We start from the raw sequence: 22,733 nt of genomic DNA, 5'->3' as shown, positions 1-22,733 counted from the left end.
GGTTTGATGATGGCCTGTGTCATGTATGAGTGCTCAGGTTCCCCAAGCATGTAAACTCTTCAAAAAAGTACCAAAAAGTTCTGCTATCAGTATATATGTATTAGTATTGTTAATGTCTTCTTTGAAATCTTATCTTCCATATTAAATGTCTATATTTTTAATATTTTTCTTCTAAAATCATATTCTTATTTTTCATATATCCATTCCATATTTCTGATAAGATTTTCTTGGCATGTTTTTTTTTCCATTCTTTACATTTCAATCTGAGTCTTTATGTATAAAGGTTATATCTTATAGCCTACATATAACTGAATCTTGCTTCTTCATCCACACTGGTAGCTTCTGTCTTCTTTTTGAAATGTTTAGAAATACACTGTCCAGTGCAGTAATCACTAGCCACATATAGCTGTTTAAATTTAAATAAATTAAAGTCAAATAAAATTAAAAATTCAGGTCTTCAGTCACTACATTTCAAGTATTCAAAAGCCACTATGGACAACATAGACTATATGTGGACAGGGGACACGTCTCTTGTAATTGAAAATTCTATCATTCAGTTCTGGTTTAGTCACTTTATACTTAGTAGGATTATTCATATAATTGGGTCAAATATAGGTCTTTATATATATTTTATATTTCTTCCATCTGTTTTTTATTTTCTTCTTCTTTTTCGGCTTTATTTTTGAATAATCACTTTTTAGTATTGTATTTTTATCTGCACTAATATATATATATATTACATGTAATATATATACATCTATGTACTGTATATATATAATGTTATAAATAGCATTATTATAAATCATCACATGCATTATTATAAATAATATACATATATAAACATACATACATTGTACTCATATGCATATAATATGCAACTCTAATTTACCATACCTTCACATTATATTACTTTATATGTAATGTTAGAATATTAAAATGATATGGTTTCATTTTCTCCTTTTGCCCTTTTACTATTATCACATATTATTTTTCTATATGTTATAATCCCCACAGTAGTTATTTTCTTTAATAATAAATTATCTTTTGGTGAGAAATCATCTTAGCTGAGAAATTATCTTAGCTTTTGTTTGCTGAACAATTTTTTACTTAGCCTTTATCCTTCATATAGAAATATAGCTTGACAGGTTGTTTTCCTCTGTAGCATCTTAAAGATGTTTCATTGTCTTCTGGATTGCATAATTCCTAACAAGAAGTCTGTAGTTATTCTTATCTTTCTCCATTTCTACTCTGGCTGACTTTAAGAATATTGCATACTGGGCAGCCCGGTGGCTCAGCGGTTTAGCTCCGCCTTCAACCTGGGTTGTGATCCTGCAGACCCAGGATCGAGTCCCACATCAGGCTCCCTCCAGGGAGCCTGCTTCTCCCTCTGCCTGTATCTCTGCCTCTCTCTCTCTCATGCTCTGTGTCTCTCATGAATAAATAAATAAATAAATAATATTTTAAAAAAAGAATATTGCATACTGCTTACCATAACAAAATATGCAGAAGAGATTCTGATTTAAAAATCATTAAATAGTGGTGGCTGAAATCATTCCATAACCTACTGGATGGTCCACTGTAACATGAGACTTGCACACCCATATAGGTGATCATGCTTCCCAAATGCAACCAAAGCATGTGGAGTTTCAAGGCCATATATTACAGGTTTCTATTTTAGAAGTGTGTGTACTATATAAATGTATCCTTTTTAAAATAAAATCATCTCTTTTTAGTCATGACTTCTTATTAAATTATTTAAAAGCCCCCCCTTATTCACCATGACCAAGTAGGATTTATCCCCGGGACACAAGACTGGTTCAACACTCGTAAAACAATCAATGTGATTCATCATATCAGCAAGAGAAAAACCAAGAACCATATGATCCTCTCATTAGATGCAGAGAAAGCATTTGACAAAATACAGCATCCATTCCTGATCAAAACTCTTCAGAGTGTAGGGATAGAGGGAACTTTCCTCGACATCTTAAAAGCCATCTATGAAAAGCCCACAGCAAATATCATTCTCAATGGGGAAGCACTGGGAGCCTTTCCCCTAGGATCAGGAACAAGACAGGGATGTCCACTCTCACCACTGCTATTCAACATAGTATTGGAAGTCCTAGCCTCAGCAATCAGACAACAAAAAGACATTAAAGGCATTCAAATTGGCAAAGAAGAAGTCAAACTCTCCCTCTTCACTGATGACATGATACTCTACATAGAAAACCCAAAAGCCTCCACCCCAAGATTGCTAGAACCCATACAGCAATTTGGTAGCATGGCAGGATACAAAATCAATGCCCAGAAATCAATGGCATTTCTATACACTAACAATGAGACTGAAGAAAGAGAAATTAAGGAGTCAATCCCATTTACAATTGCACCCAAAAGCATAAGATACCTAGGAATAAACCTAACCAAAGAGGTAAAGGATCTATACCCTAAAAACTATAGAACACTTCTGAAAGAAATTGAGGAAGACACAAAGAGATGGAAAAATATTCCATGCTCATGGATTGGCAGAATTAATATTGTGAAAATGTCAATGTTACTCAGGGCAATTTACACATTTAATGCAATCCCTATCAAAATACCATGGACTTTCTTCAGAGAGTTAGAATAAATTATTTTAAGATTTGTGTGAAATCAGAAAAGACCCCGAATAGCCAGGGGAATTTTAAAAAAGAAAACCATTTCTGGGGGCATCACAATGCCAGATTTCAGGTTGTACTACAAAGCTGTGGTCATCAAGACAGTATGGTACTGGCACAAAAACAGACACATAGATCAATGGAACAGAATACAGAACCCAGAAGTGGACCCTGAACTTTATGGTCAACTAATATTCGATAAAGGAGGAAAGACTATCCACTGGAAGAAAGACAGCCTCTTCAATAAATGTGCTGGGGAAATTGGACATCCACATGCAGAAGAATGAAACTAGACCACTCTCTTACACCATACACAAAGATAAACTCAAAATGGATGAAAGATCTAAATGTTGAGACAAGATTCCATCAAAATCCTAGAGGAGAACACAGGCAACACCCTTTTTGAACTTGGCCACAGTAACTTCTTGCAAGATACATCCACGAAAGCAAAAGAAACAAAAGCAAAAATGAACTATTGGGACTTCATCAAGATAAGAAGCTTTTGCACAGCAAAGGATACAGTCCACAAAACTAAAAGACAACCTACAGAATGGGAGAAGATATTTGCAAATAACATATCAGATAAAGGGCTAGTTTCCAAAATCTATAAAGAACTTATTAAACTCAACAGCAAAGAAACAAACAATCCAATCATGAAATGGGCAAAGGACATGAACAGAAATCTCACAGAGGAAGACATAGACATGGCCAACATGCACATGAGAAAATGCCATCAGGGAAAACAAATCAAAACCACAATGAGATACCACCTCACACCAATGAGAATGGGGAAAATTAACAAGGCAGGAAACAACAAATGTTGGAGAGGATGCGGAGAAAAGGGAACACTCTTACACTGTTGGTGGGAATGTGAACTGGTGCAGCCAGTCTGGAAAACTGTGTGGAAGTTCCTCAAAGAGTTAAAAATAGACCTGCCCTATGACCCAGCAATTGCACTATTAGGGATTTACCCCAAAGATTTAGATGCAATGAAACGCCGGGACACCTGCACCCTGATGTTTCTAGCAGCCATGTCCACAATAGCCAAACTGTGGAAGGAGCCTCGGTGTCCATCGAAAGATGAATGGATAAAGAAGATGTGGTTTATGTATACAATGGAATATTACTCAGCCATTAGAAACGACAAATACCCACCATTTGCTTTGACGTGGATGGAATTGGAGAGTATTATGCTGAGTGAAGTAAGTCAATCGGAGAAAGACAGTGTATGTTCTCATTCATTTGGGGAATATGAATAATAGTGAAAGGGAATATAAGGGAAGGGAGAAGAAATGTGTGGGAAATATCAGAAAGGGACACAGGACATAAAGACTCCTAACTCTGGGAAACGAACTAGGGGTGGTGGAAGGGGAGGAGGGCGGGGGGTGGGGGTGAATGGGTGACGGGCACTGAGGGGGACACTTGACGGGATGAGCACTGGGTGTTATTCTGTATGTTGGTAAATTGAACACCAATAAAAATTAATTTATTAAAAAAAATAAATAAAGGACATGAATCCAAATTAAATGAAAAAAATAAATAAAAGCCCCCCCAAAAAAGCCCCCCTCCAAAAATATTATTGAGTAATCCCTCATTTGCATAAATTTTATTATATACCTTCATAAAGATTTATTTGATATTTATTTTGCTGAAGGATCATTGAGCTTCCTGGACCTGTGAAATTAGAGTTTTCTTAAAATTGGAGAAAATTTAATTAATTTCTTCAACAGTCTTATGTCTCTCCTCTACTTCTCGTCATATTTATTTTTAAAAAAATTTTTTTCTCTCTTTGCTTCAGTCTGTTTCTTTTCTTAACTGTAACTGTGTGTCTTGTTCATTGGGCTACTTTAACAAATTACTATAGACTAGGTGACTTGTAAATAACAGAAATTTATTTCTCACAGTTCTGGAGTCTGGGAAGTCTACTACCAAGTTTCTGACAAGTTCAGTGTCTGGTGAGAGTCTAATTCCTGGTTCACAGGCTACTTGGCAGACAGGAAAAAACAAACAAACAAACAAATAAATAAATAAACAAATAAATAAATAAAAGCTCTTTGGAGTCTCTTTTTTAAGGGCACTAATCTCATTGATGAGGACTCTACCCGTATGACCTAATCACCTCCCAAGGCACCACCTCCCAATACTACCACATTAAGGATCAGATTTCATCACACAAATTTGGGGGGAATATAAATTCGGCCTATAACACTATAAGTATTTTTTTCTTCTGCAGCATCTAATCTGTTTTCAAATCCATCCATCCATATTTTATGTTTTATATTTAATTTTTTCAGGCTGGATGTGCAACTTTAACTTTTGATAATATTTACAATGGATGTTTAAAGTTCATATCTGCTTATTCTGACATCTCTGTTGTTTCAATCTCTGTTGTATTTTTTTCTGATTATGGGTCATATTTTTTCTGCTTGTGTGTGTACTAATTATTGATCAATTGTTAAAGTGATGAAGTCTTACAAATTTTATGCTGTTGAGTATCTGAACTTTGTTATCTTCCTTTGAAGAATAGTTTCTTTTGTTTTGTGGATAAATCACTTCTGGACCTTTTGGCTAAGATCAAGTGTTTTGTGGATTAACATGATCTTTTCAGTGTTAATTTTAAAGCTTTGCTAGGGTAACGTTGAAGTAGACTTTACTCTAGGTTTAGTTTATCTTTCCTAGTAAGGCATGACTCCTCTTGGGTCTGTATTGAATTATAGAACTGTTAAATAATATCTCTTCACTATGGCTGGTTAGAAATGACATGTCTCCCAGTCTTGAAAGTTCAATTTCAACTCCTTCATAATTCTGTGCATGCTTTTCAACTTTTGCATGAGAAGTTTTCTAGTTAGTCAAAGAGATAGGGGGACCCCCACATAGATTCCTGGAGCTTTATCTCTCAAAATTACCCTCCTTCAGTATTCTGCTTCACAAATTTAGGTTGCCTCCCCAAACTCTGATCTCTATCTAGCAGTTCAGTAAAACTTCTGGGCTTAACTTAGGTCTTCCTCTCCCTGTGCTATAGTCTGAGAGACAGACTCCAGAGAGAAAGCTGCATCAGTCACTGGAAACATCTAATGTGTTCTCTTTTCTCAGAGTGTATAGATATGTATCATCTATCATCTAATATCTTAAAACATTTTTATATGTTCTATATAATCAACATTCTAGTTGCTTCTATATAGTAAACTTAGTACTTATTAGTCCCTCATGGCTATCAGTAAATGTCTCAAAGTTATCATTTCAAATGATAAAAAAAAGACTAGATACATATATAATGATAATTTGTCCTGATGATTTAATAAATGTAATGAGCTAGAACAATTTTGAGCATCATAGCCTGAGACTATTCTATTACACTTCATATTAATCATATGGTCTTTAAAATACATCACAGGGGATCCCTGGGTGGTGCAGCGGTTTGGCGCCTGCCTTTGGCCCAGGGCGCGATCCTGGAGACCCCGGATCGAATCCCACGTCAGGCTCCCGGTGCATGGAGCCTGCTTCTCCCTCCGCCTATATCTCTGCCTCTCTCTCTCTCTCTCTCTCTCTGTGTGACTATCATAAAAAAACAATTTAAAATACATCACAGTTTTTAAATTTTTTCAAATTATATTTTAATAGCTCCTCACAAGCTGTACTTTAAGAAAATATGATAAGACCAAAAACAGAAAAAAAAATAGTGTGGTTAACCCAATTAATCTCTTTATTAAACTATAAAATTAGATCTGATTATTTATATTATTGACCTTATAAGTAATGGGTAAGCTTAGCACTATTTATGGACAAACTAGGGACTTATTTACCAAAATGCATCATCTAAGTTATTAATCACAAAGTACTGGATTAGCAATAAATGTGGGAACATTTTATACTAGAAAGCAGCATTAAAGGTCACAAAATTAGAGTTGATTAGCAACGAAGGAAATTTTCTATTCCACCAAAGGAAGGGTATCTTGACTATCTGTTATAAAAAGCTGACTTAAAAAGAAAATATATATTTTTTTTTTTTTTAGAAAATATATATCTTGATGAAGTCCCAATAGTTCATTTTTGCTCTTGTTTCCCTTGCCTTCATGGATGTATCTTGCAAGAAGTTACTGTGGCCAAGTTCAAAAAGGGTGTTGCCTGTGTTCTACTCTAGGATTTTGATGGAATCTTGTCTCACATTTAGATCTTTCATCCATTTTGAGTTTATCTTTGTGTCTGGTGTAAGAGAATGGTCCAGTTTCATTCTTCTGCATGTGGATGTCCAATTTTCCCAGCACCATTTATTGAAGAGGCTGTCTTTTTTCCAGTGGATGGTCTTTCCTCCTTTATCGAATATTAGTTGACCATAAAGTTGAGGGTCCATTCTAGGTTCTCTATTCTGTTCCATTGATCTATGTGTCTGTTTTTGTGCCATACCACACTGTCTTGATGACCACAGCTTTGTAGTACAACCTGAAATCTGGAATTGTGATGCCCCCAGCTATGGTTTTCTTTTTTAATATTCCCCTGGCTATTTAGGGTCTTTTCTGATTCCACACAAATCTTAAGATGATTTGTTCCAACTCTCTGAATAAAGTCCATGGTATTTTGATAGGACAAATGTGTAAATTGCCCTGGGTAGCATTGACATTTTCACAATATTAATTCTTCCAATCCATGAGCATGGAATATTTTCCATCTCTTTGTGTCTTCCTCAATTTCTTTCAGAAGTGTTCTGTAGTTTTTAGGGTATAGATCCTTTACCTCTTTGGTTAGGAGGTTTATTCTTAGGTATCTTATGCTTTTGGGTGCAATTGTAAATGGGATTGGCTCCTTAATGTCTCTTTCTTCAGTTGCATTGTTAATGTAAGAAACAGTCAACAAAACTAAAAGACAACCTACAGAATGGGAGAAGATATTTGCAAATGACGTATCAGGTAAAGGATTAGTAGCCAAGATCTATAAAGAACTTATTAAACTCAACAGCAAAGAAACAAACAATCCAATCATGAAATGGGCAAAAGACATGAACAGAAATCTCACAGAAAAAGACATAGACATGGCCAACAAGCACATGAGAAAATGCTCCGCATCACTTGTCATCAGGGAAATACAAATCAAAACCACAATGAGATCCCACCTCACCCCAGTGAGAATGGGGGAAATTAACAAGGCAGGAAACCACAAATGTTGGAGAGGATTTGGAGAAAGGGGAACCCTCTTGCACTGTTGGTGGGAATGTGAACTGGTGCAGCCACTCTGGAAAACTGTGTGGAGGTTCCTCAAAGAGTTAAAAATAGATCTGCCTTATGACCCAGCAATTACACTGCTGGGGATTTACCCCAAAGATACAGATGCAGTGAAACGGCAGGACACCTGCACCCCGATGTTTATAGCAGTAATGTCCACAGTAGCCAAACTGGAAGGAGCCTCGGTGTCCATCAAAAGATGAATGGATAAAGAAGATGTGGTATCTGTATACAATGGAATATTCCTCAGCCATTAGAAACGACAAATACCTACCATTTTCTTTGATGTGGTTGGAATTGGAGGGTATGATGCAGTGAAATAAGTTAATCAGAGAAGGACAAACATTATATGGTCTCATTCATTTGGGGAATATAAAAAATAGTGAAAAAGAATAAAGGGTAAAGGAGAGAAAATGAGTGGGAAATATCAGAAAGGGAGACAGAACATGAGGACTCCTAACTCTGGGAAATAAACAAGGGGTGGTGGAAAGGGAGGTGGGTGGGGGTGGGGGTGTCTGGGTGACAGGCACTCAGGGGGGCACTTGAAGGGATGAGCACTGGGTGTTATGCTATATGTTGGCAAATTGAACTCCAATTAAAAAAATATGTAAAAAAATAAATAAAAAATAAATAGAAAATATATAATTGAAAAGAGCATAGATCTATTAACAACAAAGCATAATTCAAAATAACATCATTAAAACTTATTCTAAAAAAGAGGGCACCTGAGTGGTGCAGTCGGTTAAGCATTAGACTCCTAGTTTTGGAGTCAGCTTCACATATTCTCTTTCTCTCTCTCCCTCTTCCTCCTGCTAGTGCTCTCTCTATCAAATAAATAAATACATCTTTTTAAAAAACTTATTCTAAAAAGAGAAAAACTTAGGAATATTATTTTATGGTTCACCTTAGAAGGAATTAATTCATATCATTAAATGATATGGAAGTAAACTTCATAGTTTGTGTTTTTTTTTTTAATTTATTTTAGAGAGAGTGGGAGAGAGAGTGGAAGGGAGGGGCAGAGTGAGAGGGAAAGAAGGAATCTCAAACAGACTTCCTGCTGACTGCTGAGAACTCTGAGATCATGACCTGAGCCAAAACCAAGAACTGGATGCTTAACCAACTGAGTCACCTAGGCCCCTAAACATTATAATTTTTTTAAAATTCCCAATATATTATACAGCTAAAACAATATAGAAAGCTATTAAAAATGAATTACATGACCGATACATAAATTTAATGCAAACTATGTATGATTTTTAAATGATTTCTATTTAAAGATGAAAAGATATGAAAATTTAAGTTCTGAATAACTGCCACACACAAGCATGTAGTCTGTAGAAGAGAGAAAAACATGAGAGAAACCAATCCCACAGGCTGTATGGACTTTCTACAGTCCTACCTAGAAAAGGATATTGTTTAACTGTTAAGATTCTAAAATATAGAAAAAGAATAACAACTGAAATTTAAAAATAGAAAAAAGAAATTTAAAAATGGAAGAAGAGGAATATGGAAATTGAAAAGATAGAATTTAACATGGGAAAAAATTAAGTCAAAAACATTTATGAAGAAAGGATAGTTATCTTCACAAATTTATGTTTTTTTTTAATTAAAACTCTACAGAGAATCGGATTTTTCAAATGATGAATGTGAGACCAAATATGAATTTTGAGACTTTGCCTTACTATTGGATATTCAGTTCTAGTCAAGATCTCATTTAAAATAGATTAAAAGTAAGTCTACCACTCTTTATAGGCTGAGAATTAATATCTATCTTGTACTTAAGAAGGCACTGAAAATTTTCAAAATTTTTAAGTGGGGAAGTAACATGATCAGATCTCTGTTTTTAATAAAAAAAAAACTATATCAGTGCACTTGGTTGATTAGCAAGATGAGTAAAGGAAGCAAATGAACCTTATAACAGGAGGGCATCATGTCATTCATTCATTCTTACAATAAATCATTATCTCACGCCTGCTGCAAGCTGGAAACGAGACCCTCTGCTACTACCGAAAACAAGACCAGTTCCTGCCACCATGGCACTTACATTCCAGTGAAGAAACAGACAATAATTAAGTCAAAAGTTCTAAATGAGTCATTATAGATCTCTATAACACTTAGGAAGAAAGCAAACAAGATGATCTGATGGCAGCTGTGAGGTGGAGTGTTCTCTGTATAGGGTGTCAGGAAAGCCTCTCCGAGGAGCTGACACTCAACCTGAAAAGCGGCGACAGAGCACAGGACTGCAATGAATGCAGTGTCAGGAGGGAGGAGAGAAGATGTTTGGGAGATGTTTGAGAGGGTGAACTAGCAAAACTTGCAAACCAACCGGATGTGAGGATTTAAGGATTATTCTAGAGTTTCAGGTCGGAGCAGCTGGCTGTCTGGCCGTATTAATAACTGAGAGAGGAAATACAGGAGGGCCACCAGGTGCCAGTCAGCCCTGCTGAGCTAACTCCCTTGGAAATATCCACGTGGTTATTTGTAGTTCTTCCGAAGGCACTCTGGCATCCCATGTAGAGACCACTGGGTCAAGGGCATAGACTTCTCTGAGCAGTTGAGGAGTCGGGACAAGGGAATGATAGGACATGACTAGCCAAAGGCAAGTGTAAGCATAGGGAATAATTTAGCGAATGCTTGTTTGCCCCATAAGTTAATGAGAAGAAAAGGAATACCCAGCTATAAAGGTCCAGACAATGGGCTGAGCACTTGGAAAAAGTAACATTTAGTTAGATCTTCACTAAACCATAGAACCCCAAATACATTTAATGATTAACTGTAAAAACTGACAAATGATTTTAAAATGTAAAAGATGACAAAGGATGATGGTGGAGCAAGGCCGATGTATACACAAGGACGGTGGAAGTAAGCACAGTTGTGGCAAATACCGAAGACAATCGATCAGAAGGTACGAACCTACTCAAACTATTTTTGAAAAATTCTATCTGGAAATAAATGAAAAGGAGAAATGGGTATGATGGATACATGAAACAATTTCTAAAAATCAAAATAGCCTAAAAAGGAGACCAAAATAGAGTGTGTTGGCATGCTCTTGGCAGGCGAGACGTCCACCCTAGAACCACCCAGGCAGCTCACATACCCCTGGAGAAGAATATTCAACATTGTAGGGAATGACTCCAAATCAATGTATAAATGTAATGCAACTCTGTAATGAATGTTTGTCTTTTTTTTTTTTCTCTCGCTCTCTCTTTTTTGACTTGTCCTTTTGGGGACCCAGCTATTATTTGCTTCTTGGTAGGAAGGGCCTTGTTGCCCAACACAGAAGACAAAAGGTGTCTGGAAACTGATGAGGACAAGAGTATTAAGCATGGCCCCCCAGGTGCTCCCACTACATCAGGCCTTTAACCTGCAACTTGTACTATAAAGAAGCAGAGACCAGGTCAAGTGCATTGCAATGATGATGATGGTTACACGTGTTCCACAGCATGGATGCCACCACTCATTCTTTTGTTCATTCAACTGCTTCTGCCTGGGGGCCTTACCATGTGTGCCCACCTGTGCGTGAGTGCTGGGGTTCAGCTGCCCACAAAGCACACTGCAATGTCACAGCCTTAGGATGTCATAGCCTCCAGGGGCGCCAGGGGCTCAGCCCTTGAGCGTCTGCCTTCAGCTCAGGGCGTGACCCCGGGGTCCTGGGATTGAGTCCTGCATTGGGCACCCCCGCAGGGATCCTGCTTCTCCCTCTATCTGGGTCTCTCATGAATAAATGAATAAAATCTTAAAAATAAATAAATAAATAAATAAATAAATAAATAAATAAATAAATAAATAAAATAATGCAGAAGCAGCTGGCACAGCCACCGCCGGGCTCAGGCCCACGGGCCAGTGAGCCTCTACTATCAGGAGAAAGCCCATGGCATGGGAGCAGAAGGTGGCACAGGTCACTGAAGACCTGTGCTAGGTTAGGAGATGCGTTGGGAGTGATAGAGCCAGAGCATTTTATCCATTTTAAAGACAACAGTCTTACTGTAAGTTATAGAAGCAGCTATTGCTATATCACATTTTTATTTATTTATTTTTTTAAGATTTTATTTATTTACTCATGAGAGACACAGAGAGAGAGAGAGGCAGAGACACAGGCAGAGGGAGATGCAGGCTCCATGCAGGGAGCCCGATGCAGGACTCAATCCCGGGACCCCCAGGGTCACGCCCTGAGCCAAAGGCCGATGCTCAACTGCTGAGCCACCCAGGGGTCTCTGTATTGCATTTTTAAAAGATGACTCTGGTTGTTGTGCTGAAAACAGTGTCAAGAGCAAATGTAGGCACAAGGTGACCAAATAGCAGAAATCCAGAACTCGTGATGCTGGCTTGAACCACAGGAGTAGCAGAGGAGGAAAGAAGGAACAGGTTCCAGATATGTTTCAAAGGTGAGGCGCCCAGGGTTTCCTTGCTCCACACTCTTTACAAAATCAAATTTCCAGGGCATTAAGAAGCCAACTGTTAAAACTGTTCAAAATAAAATCAGAAACTATAGAAGAGATAGGAAAGCCTTCCGAACATCCCCAAATTCAAAAGCCATGAGCCATATCAACATTAAATAAATAAAACGAACAGGTGAGCAACAGAAAAGTAGAAAATATGTGTTAACATCTAGATGAGAACAAAGTTTAGTACCTAGGATCTCAAAAATATTTATAAGTTAACAAAAGAGTATTGAACAATTCAACGGAAAAAAAAGGGCAAAGAATATGCTGAGGATGTTACCGAAGGAGGAAATGCGAATAGCAATACACATACTAACAGGCCTGCAAACTTGCCAGCTGGTGGGGGGGCCCAAATTAAAAAGATAATGAAATGCCAGTTTTCGTCCATTGGGTTGGCAAAAAAGAAGCTGGCACATTCAAGAGTCGGACTAAGTATGTTAGAGGGAGCTCATATACCATCCTCGAAAGTGTGTCATTGGCCAAGACATTGAAAAGTACAAACTGATGAAATATATTAAAGTGTAATATAGCTCTCCTTTCAACCCAGCAAATCCATTTGACACTTGTTTTAGAGAAATATTCTCATATCACAAAAAAAAGGCTATGTACAATTTCCACTGTACTGTTGAAAAATCAGAGGTTTCCTAAATTCCCTCCAACAGAAGACTAGAGAGAGCTATGAAGCATTACACACCAGGTAAAAGAATAAAATATATCCATAGGTCCTGATGTCGAAAGAGATCTAATATATAACTTACCAAAAAAGGAAATTGACTGAAAATACATATGATAATAATATTTGCATGATAAAAGGGTATGTTGCGCATCTAAGTAGAAGGTTTCTGAGTCCCCACAGCTGTGAGATTAGGGAGAGAAAAATATAGTCATTATTAGGTAACTGTGACATGAAAATAGTCTATTTTAAAAGCTCGATTTAAAATTAGCTCCTGGACTTAAGTGAAATATCTCTCCCTGCATGTCAAACTAATGTCAAATTATTTGTCAGTCAGTCTCCTCCTGATTATCAGCTATGACTTCAAATAACACAATAAAGATGCAATGTAAATCAACTGCAACATGAAAATGAAAATCATGCAAAATTTGTAACGCTGCATGAAGTCCATTAAAGTGATTTGGGGAGCAGCACAGTCACAGACCAGACTATTCAAAATTAGCAATTTAAAGAAGATAAAGAAACATAGTAACAACACAAAGGCTTTAAATAGGATGGTTTTTAAGATCAAAATGTTTGGCAAACGGAGTTCACATGCATTAGTTAAAGGGTTCTGCGTTAGGACTCTGCTGTAAAAGTCAAACGTGAAATAACTGATACCATATCATGCTTTTATACAATTTTGGCAGAAAAACTTATAGGAAAACACTCTCAATTCACTCTTTCATAGGCTCAAAATAACAGCAGTTAAACTAATACTTCTGTTTTGCATAAAATTAAATTTTATCCAAATTTTTATATAAAAATAGAATTATATTAAAAAGCTGATACTTCCTTTTTGTATAAAATTAATTTTTATCCAATTTTCATATAATTTTTAAAATTTTAGTCTTATATTCAAGATAAAATGACAATAAAAACTTTCCCATGTATCTACAATGGCATGTTGTCCTTTTTGTAAGGAATTTACATTAAGTGACTTCTAGTATAAATTATACTAAATCCATAGACAAATGTTCAAATGTCTTAGTGCAGTTTTAAGCTTTGATAACTTCAGAAGTATAGATTCTACAAATCTACCCCATTAATTTGAAAATATTTACTAATGTTTCCAGTATATGCATTTAACTTTATCAATCATAAATTCTTTTTTTAAGGAACAACTATAAAACTTTTATTCTTTTTTTAAGGAACAACTATAAAACTTCTATTCCTTTTTTTTAATAATAAATTTATTTTTTTTATTGGTGTTCAATTTGCCAACATACAGAATAACACCCAGTGCTCATCCCATCAAGTGCCCCCCTCAGTGCCCGTCACCCATTCACCCCCACCCCCCGCCCTTCTCCTCTTCCACCACCCCTAGTTCGTTTCCCAGAGTTAGGAGTCTTTATGTTCTGTCTCCCTTTCTGATATTTCCTACCCATCTCTTCTCCCTTCCCTTCTATACCCTTTCACTATTATTTATATTCCCCAAATGAATGAGAACATATAATGTTTGTCCTTCTCCGACTGACTCATTTCACTCAGCATAACACCCTCCAGTTCCATCCACGTCGAAGCAAATGGTGGGTATTTGTCGTTTCTAATGGCTGAGGAATATCCCACTGTATACATAGACCACAGCTTCTTTATCCATCATCTGTCGGTGGACACCGAGGCTCCTTCCACAGTTTGGCTATTGTGGACATTGCTGCTATAAAAATCAGGGTGCAGGTGTCCCGGCGTTTCACTGCATCTGTATCTTTGGGGTAAATCCCCAGCGGTGCAATTGCTGGGTCGTAGGGCAGGTCTATTTTTAACTCTTTGAGGAACCTCCACACAGTTTTCCAGAGTGGCTGCACCAGTTCACATTACCACCAACAGTGCAGGAGGTTTCCCCTTTCTCTGCATCCTCTCCAACATTTGTGGTTTCCTGCCTTGTTAATTTTCCCCATTCTCACTGGGGTGAGGTGGGATCTCATTGTGGTTTTGATTTGTATTTCCCTGAATGCAAGCGATGCGGAGCATTTTCTCATGTGCATGTTGGCCATGTCTATGTCTTCCTCTGTGAGATTTCTATTCATAAAATTTTTGACTTTTAATTTTGTTCTAGTCTTTCTCATTGAAGATGGGAAATGTTAACTAAACGAATCTAAAAAGTATTATTCAAATTTTCAAAGTAATTATAAAGAAATTCAAGGGGCACCTGGGCGACTCAGTTAAGCATCAACTCTTGGTTTTGAATGGGATCATGATCTCTGGATCCTGAGATCAAACACTACGTGGGACTCCACGCTCAGCCCAGGGTCTGCTTGTCCCTCTCTCTCATCCTCTGCCCCTTCCCCACTCTCAAATAGATAAATAAATACCTATATAAATAAATAAAATCTTTTTTAAAAAAAATTCAAATAATTAAACTTTTGAACTATATGTTTTGTAAATTTGTATACTTCTGAGGTTTCTAGAGCTTAAAACTACTTACTGTGTGTGTGTGTGCGTGTGTGTGTGTAGGCATATATCCTAGACCTATAAAAGATAAAGTAAAGGACCTCTTTTTTGTTTAAAGATTTTATTTTTAAGTAATCTCCACACCCAGTGTGGGACTCGAACTCATGACCCCAAGATCAAGAGTCATATGCTCTACCAACTGAGCCACCCAGGTACCCCAAAATAACGGACTTCTAGCAGGTGTTGAAAAAAAGAAAAAGCAACTTCTCAGAATCTACTGAAGTAGACATATAGACCATGTTTCTTGCAGAAAAATATCAAGTATTATATATATCAATTCTCAAAATTAATACCAGTTAAAATCCAAGAATTATTTATGAAATCTGACACAGGTTAAAGATGGAAATTGTGACTTTATTCAAGGGATGCCTGATAGGCTCAGTGGGCTAAACACCTGATTCTTGGTTTCAGCTCAGGTCATGATCTTGGGGTCACAAGATCAACCTGTGTCAGACTCAGTACTCGGTGCAGAGTCTGCTTAAGACTCATTCTCTCTCCCTCTGCCTCCAACCCTCATCCTACTCCATGTGTGCACACGTCCTCTCTCTCTCTCTTTCTAAAATAATTAAATAAATCATTTTTTAAATACTTTATTTAGGGATGCCTGGGTCCCTCAGTGGTTGAGCATCTGCCTTTGGCTCAGGGCATGATTCTGGGGTCCCGGGATCAAGTCCAACATCGGGCTCCCCTCAGGGAGTCTGTTTCTCCCTCTGCCTGTGTCTCCGCCCCTCTCTCTGTATCTCTCATGAATAAATAAATAAAATCTTAAAAAAAAATAAAGACTATTTAAGAAGGATCACTGCAATGGGGGTTTTGCAACTAAGAGATTTCAACCTCAACTCTGAATACCAGAACAAGTGGATTTACAGATGTGAGAAGTTCAATGGACGGAAAATTATTAAGATGAGACATCAAGGGTTGGGTGATTCTGTCTAAACAGACTTAATCGGATTCTTGCTGAAGGCCAGGGTGATCAGATCCTGAAGCTGGAGCATGGTGGGGGGTGAGGAATTTGATTAGATCCTAGGGGATCAGATATTAAGTGTAGGAGGTCTCTCTGCACTGACTTAGCAGGAGTCTTGCTAAAGCCCAACTCTGCAGAGATGATGATGAGCACCTAAGGTCAAGGGCTGATCCAGAAGGGGGCTCAGAAGAGCCTGACCAAAGGTTGGCCAAGGAAAGTGTCTCTGTCATTCTAACATTCTTATAAGGAAAAAAAAGCTAACAAAGTAGCCAAAACAAAATTTGATTTGAGGGACACCTGGTGGCTCAGTGGTTGAGTGTCTGCCTTTGGCCCAGGGTGTGATCCTGGGATCCAGGATCAATTCCCACGTCGGGCTCCTTGCAGGGAGCCTGCTTCTCCCTCTGCCTGTCTGTCTGTCTGTCTCTCTCTCTCATGAATAAATAAATAAAATCTTTTAAAAAAATAAAGTTTTGATTTGAAATTTAAAAAAAGATTCCAGGGCTGCGCTCTGGCACAGCAGCACAGCTCTCATCCAGCTCCCACCAGCTTCTCACATCATAGCAAACACCCAATGCACCTTCATCACAGTCAAGCCAGACAGGGGCACTAAGATCTGATAGTCAAGCCAGACAGGGGCACTAAGATCTGCATAAGACCTTTGCATCATTAAGGTCTTGATGCAAAAGGGATGGCATCTTGTGCCGTGACATTCCTTTGGATCTCTGAGGAACACCTGAAGCAGTACTACATTGACTCCCTTCTTCCTGGAACTGGCTGGAACTAGGGGCTGGTGTGGCCATGGTGTTAGACAGCCTGGATGTGATGAAGTTGGATAACTAATCTAGCAGATCCTAAGCCAGCCTCCATTCTGGGGGACTTCTATATTCAAGTTGACAGGGATATCATTTGTGATAATGATTCAATAAAAAGTCCTGCAGAAGAAATCAGCCTATGGCTTAAGTCTTAATATTTAGTTGACTACATGTCTTGTCTTTAATGCTGAATGCGTAAATAAGAAGTAGACAAAGCAGCTGTCTCCTTGGAGACATACCGCTTGATGTGTCCTGGGACACAGCTCTTCATTCCACTAATTTGGAAGCAACAGGATCAATGATCCTTTCCTAAAGCATATCAAGTGGGACACTGGGGCGGCTCAGTGGTTGAGCATCTGCCTTCGGCTCAGGTCATGATCCCAGGATCCTGGGATTGAGTCCCACATCGGGCTCCTCACAGGGAGACTGCTTCTCCCTCTACCTATGTCTCTGCCTCTCTGTGTGTCTCTCATGAACAAATAAATAAAATCTTAAAAAAAATAAAGCATTTTTTACCAAAGAACTTTTGGAAACTGGGGGTGGCTACCTGGCTCAGTCAGTGGAGCATATGATTCTTAATATCAGGGTTGGGAGTTCAAGGCCCCATGTTGGGTGTGGAGATTACTTAAAAAATAAAATAAAATCTTTAAAAAAAACAACTTGGAAACTGGAGAAAAGAAGAAAAAGAAGGGAAGGGAGAGGAGAAGAAGAACCACTACCACCACCACCCACCACCACCACCACCACCATGACCATCACAAGAACAAAGATTCAAATTTTTTAAATGATGTAAAATTTGTTCGACTAGTTATCTAGAAATATAAATGAAAACAATAATGAAATCTGCTTCAATGTGGATGAGTAAAATAAGTTGATCAAAAAAATTTAAAGGTCAATAATACCTACTGCTTATGAAAATACCAAAAATACAAGAAGCACTGACCTACTCATACTCTGTGACAGTAAATCATTATCGTCCTTTTGGGGAACACTTTGACAGAATCTTTTTTTTTTTTAATTTATGATAGGCACACAGTGAGAGAGAGAGAGAGGCAGAGACACAGGCAGAGGGAGAAGCAGGCTCCATGCACCGGGAGCCCGACGTGGGATTCGATCCCGGGTCTCCAGGATCGCGCCCTGGGCCAAAGGCAGGCGCCAAACCGCTGCGCCACCCAGGGATCCCAATTTGACAGAATCTGCACAAAACATGCATTGCCTTTGACCCAATTAGTCCACTTGCAGAAGCGTATGGTTCATAAACACAGTCTGTCTTACCTCAGCTCGTGTTTCTCGAATATGAATTACTCATACTTGATTAATAAATAAGGGAATGGATGTGAATATCACACAGAAGTTGCATAGGTTTATACATTACTTTTTCCAGGCAAAGAAAGTAGGGAAAGCATGAGTAGATTTTTTTTTTTTTTTTGAGAAATAACAACTTTAAGGAGAAAAAGAAAAAATCCACAGCTGGGCTGATGTAGTAGTACCAAGACTCCTCCATTCAGCTTTTTTTATTTTTATTTTTTTAGAAATTCCAAATCAGTGCCTGTCCCAGGCTTCTCCTCTGATGGCTCAGTGCCGGTCCTATTTCACACCCTAGGGCAGGGCTGCTGCTCCCTGTGCTCACCATCCTGGCCCTCGCCCGGCTCACAGCACTGCTTCATCTCCACCCGTAACGCTCCTGTCAGCATCTCCCTGTAGTGATCCTGGACGTCTCTGGTACCCATCCTGCCAGCCTGCAGGCACACAGCTCCCTTGGCTGGGGAGTCCATGCAACCTCCCCAAGTACCAACTCGCTTTTGTCGGTCCTCTGCTTTCAAAGGTGCATACGTCTTAGGTGGTCTAGCCCAACCCTATTTTCTGTCCCTGTGAGATTAATTGCACCATCTTAAGGAACGTGAGGTTTTTCAGGAGTTCATAGACAGCATTAGGGAAGAAAGTCGGTACCTGTACAAGTTGGCAGCAGCGTAATGGGTATAAAGATGGTGGTTGCAGGAGTATCCGCAATGGTCCATAATGGGAAACCTCAAGTCTGTCCATTGGGAAATGGTTGGATGAAATGTAATCAGTCCTCTCCATAGAATCCTAAGCCATTATCCAAAAGAGATAGATCTATAGGCATGGAACTTGCACCAAGATATACAAAGTTTAAAAGTTACTAAGCAATATGTATTTTTAAAATTAAAATGAGGAATATAGATGTCTATCTACCTGCACCAAATTGTCCCCGATCATTCCATATAGGAATGCAAAGGTAACAATGGAGACTTTTCATGTTTCAGTAAATATGTCTCTGTGCAATTTAAGGCTTTTTAACACAGTACACAAATAGTCATCAATCATGTTTGTAGCGATTTTTACCTAGCATGCTTTAAAATTCAAACACTAAAAATCAACAAGATAATTTTCAGCCCTTAGGATAGACGAGGATAAAAACAGGAAAGGATAAAAAAGATGAATAGCTTTTATTCGTAAATTGCAAATGTTTAGCTCAAAAGTCATAAATAAAACTATAAATGCAAATTTGAAGGATATATGCAATCAGCATCACTGATGTGAGCTCATTTCTTCATTAACCTGGGATCACACCAAAAAAATACATGACATTTCCGAAAATACAGAGGCCCAGCCCCACCTCCAGAAACGTGGCTTCAATCCCAGGTGATGAGGAGCAGTTAGCCAGCGGCAGTGAGCAGTGTTGGGGTGGTTAGAAGGGGGACAAATGGTCAGGGTGCAAAGAAGAGCAGTGCTTCCCTTGCCTGAGTTCAGAATCCATTAAATGACAAAGAAGTCAGGCCGAGGAGATGCTGAAAATCAGTGTGCATGATAGCACTGCTGGGGGACCTTGCTTAACCATGTAACCATGAGAACCTAACACCAAACCCCAGAGTTAGCTGGTCATCCTACTGACCGTCAACTCTTGGGAACTACAAGCCCCTGCCCCCCAAACCCTACAGAGCCCACCCAAACAAGATTTATTTACGAGGTGAAGAACCTGAACAGGAAGGCAAATACCCAGAATAGAAAGGCCTCAGCTTCATAGGCCAGTTCCTCCTCACCAGTTTATCAACCAGATAATTCAGGCCTCCTCCCACGGAAGAGAGAGACTGAGCAGGAGTGTTAATCCATGTCCCTCACATGGGAACCAGAAGGCCAGTGAAAGGGGGGCCCACCCCTTCGTACAGAGAGTCCAAGATAAGGTGGATGTTTAAATGTATAATTAAGGAAAGCTGACCACAGAAGAAATGGAAAATTTTCGAAGGATAATCAACTTACATTTATAAATATCCCTATATGTATATACATACAATTAATATATAATATGAATTACAAAGCATACCTTAAATCCACATCTACCATTTTTTTAAAAAATGCGTCCCTTTCAGGATTTTTTTTTAATATTACTTCTGCAGCAGATAAACTGAAATCCCTTCTATAAAACATAAAATGCATCATTAACCTTGACTTCCATTTTAAGAATATAGGATGTTCCCTGAGTCAGTACTCCTTGGAAGAAGGGAAACAGGGTTGAAATGCATATCTTCAGTGTCAAATAATATCCCTTAGAATGCACACTTCTCACTGACCCATTTTACTTTACATCCTATCATGATTTAATTGAGATCAAAATGTTTCCATGATCTACATGCAGGTGAAAGTCATAAAAGGGAATACATAAAGAACGGCCAAGCACTCACAGATTTATTATAACTAGTGGAGTACTACAGAAATTGTCAGCCGAAAGATCATTTCCTTCTAAAGAGGTAATGAGAAACAAAACGAGTTGAGAGAACCTCTTAACTTTAAGACAGTAAGCGCAACTTCCTTACAAGGTCCAAGCACCCTGTTCCTAACAGGACATATGTCCTCAAAATACCTGAAGCAGAATTACTTGTGGGATGGCTAGAGATGGTTCTGAGGATAAGCAACATCAGTTTTAACTTATTTACTTCTTACTCGATCCCTTCTTCCTCTTCCCATACTAGAGAAAGGGCCAGCTTCACACAACTGAAAACCCTTGCCCCCAGCACATCTCAGGGCCAAGCCAGCAGGGGTTTGACAAGGCTTCTGGTTACATCCAGGAAGGACTGCAGAAGGCATTCACTGGCCTGGCCAATGGGGTGGGGTCTCCACTTCCTCACGATGTTAACTCAGGCTTGCCCTGTGACACACTCTGGCAGGGGAACCAAGGAGGACAGCTCACCCTGTGGCTCCACACTACTGCCCCCCACCCCCATCGTGAGGACTAGCCATGTTCCAAAGAAGCCGATCCCCCCACCTGGCTCTCAGGGTGCGATGCTAGTGGAAGTGAGGTATCAACATCTGCCGTGAGAAGGACCTCGAGAGTTTCAAGTTGTCACTGACTGTATTTAGAGCATCCCTATCCCTATAGACACCCAGAACCATCAAGGGAAAGGAAAGGAAATGCTTTTGATCTACTTCCCACTTCTCTATTAAAAGTAAGTAAAAATCACTCTTCTTAAAATTTCATCCCTAAGTGCTTGAATTGATTGATTAACAGAGAAAAGTGATCATCGGCTCTGGTAATATGTAGACTTTACCCCTTACCATCTTTATTTCTGTCTAAACTGGTCTAAACTACTCACTAAATAGGGAAACTTTATTTTAGTCCTGCCTTTAGTCTTAAAAAAAAAAAAAAATTATCATCTGCCATCTGATCTGGATCTATGTGAATGGCTGTTTATTAAAAGAAGACAATATAGTACCAACTTTTCTCCCATTAGGAGGAAAAAGAACCACTTTATTTTTTAATTCCTGAATCAAATCATCTTCTGTTTATTTTTAGCGTGAACAAGCATACTTTAATAGGAGAATGAATACTGATAGCGCTTTTAGAAAAATATGTCATTTTCATATGAAAAATACTAATCTTGACACTTAGGCAAAGAAGGTTATGGCCTACCCCCAAAACAGGTTGATGCTTTTAATTAAAATAACATTGTTGGAAAGAATCTTACCACCTTTATTTGAATTGCACTTCTGTTGCTAGAGACAAGCTGCCAAATGTGTCTAGAATTGATTAATAGGGAGAATAATTGCCTCCTACTAATTTTAATCTTTTGTACAGCTTTGCCTCTCATGGGATAAACACGAGGACTATATGGCTTTATCATCAAATCTGAATCTAACCATCCCCTTGCCAGCAGCCAATGAGCTGCAAACATAAATTAAACTAGATTGAGGATTATATTGCTTGGCTGTTTGAAAATTTATATTACTGCAAAGCATGCAAGCAAAGAGTAGCAGATGGGCAATACTGAGCAAAATTTTCTTTCTGGATATTGCCCATCTGTTTTCCTTTTAGCATTTCTACTTCAAACTATTCTGATGTATTCATTTTTCCTTCTTTTCTCTTATGGTTTCATTAATTAGTTACTCAAACTTCCCATGGTCAAACAAATAATAAAGACTTGATAATTTCAATATAAGGAATGATAATAATTACTGATTTATACTGTGT

This window comes from Nyctereutes procyonoides, unplaced genomic scaffold (assembly GCF_905146905.1).
Source record: "Nyctereutes procyonoides isolate TBG_1078 unplaced genomic scaffold, NYPRO_anot_genome, whole genome shotgun sequence".
Lineage (NCBI taxonomy): Eukaryota > Metazoa > Chordata > Mammalia > Carnivora > Canidae > Nyctereutes > Nyctereutes procyonoides.
Note: the sequence above shows the minus strand (reverse complement) of the source record.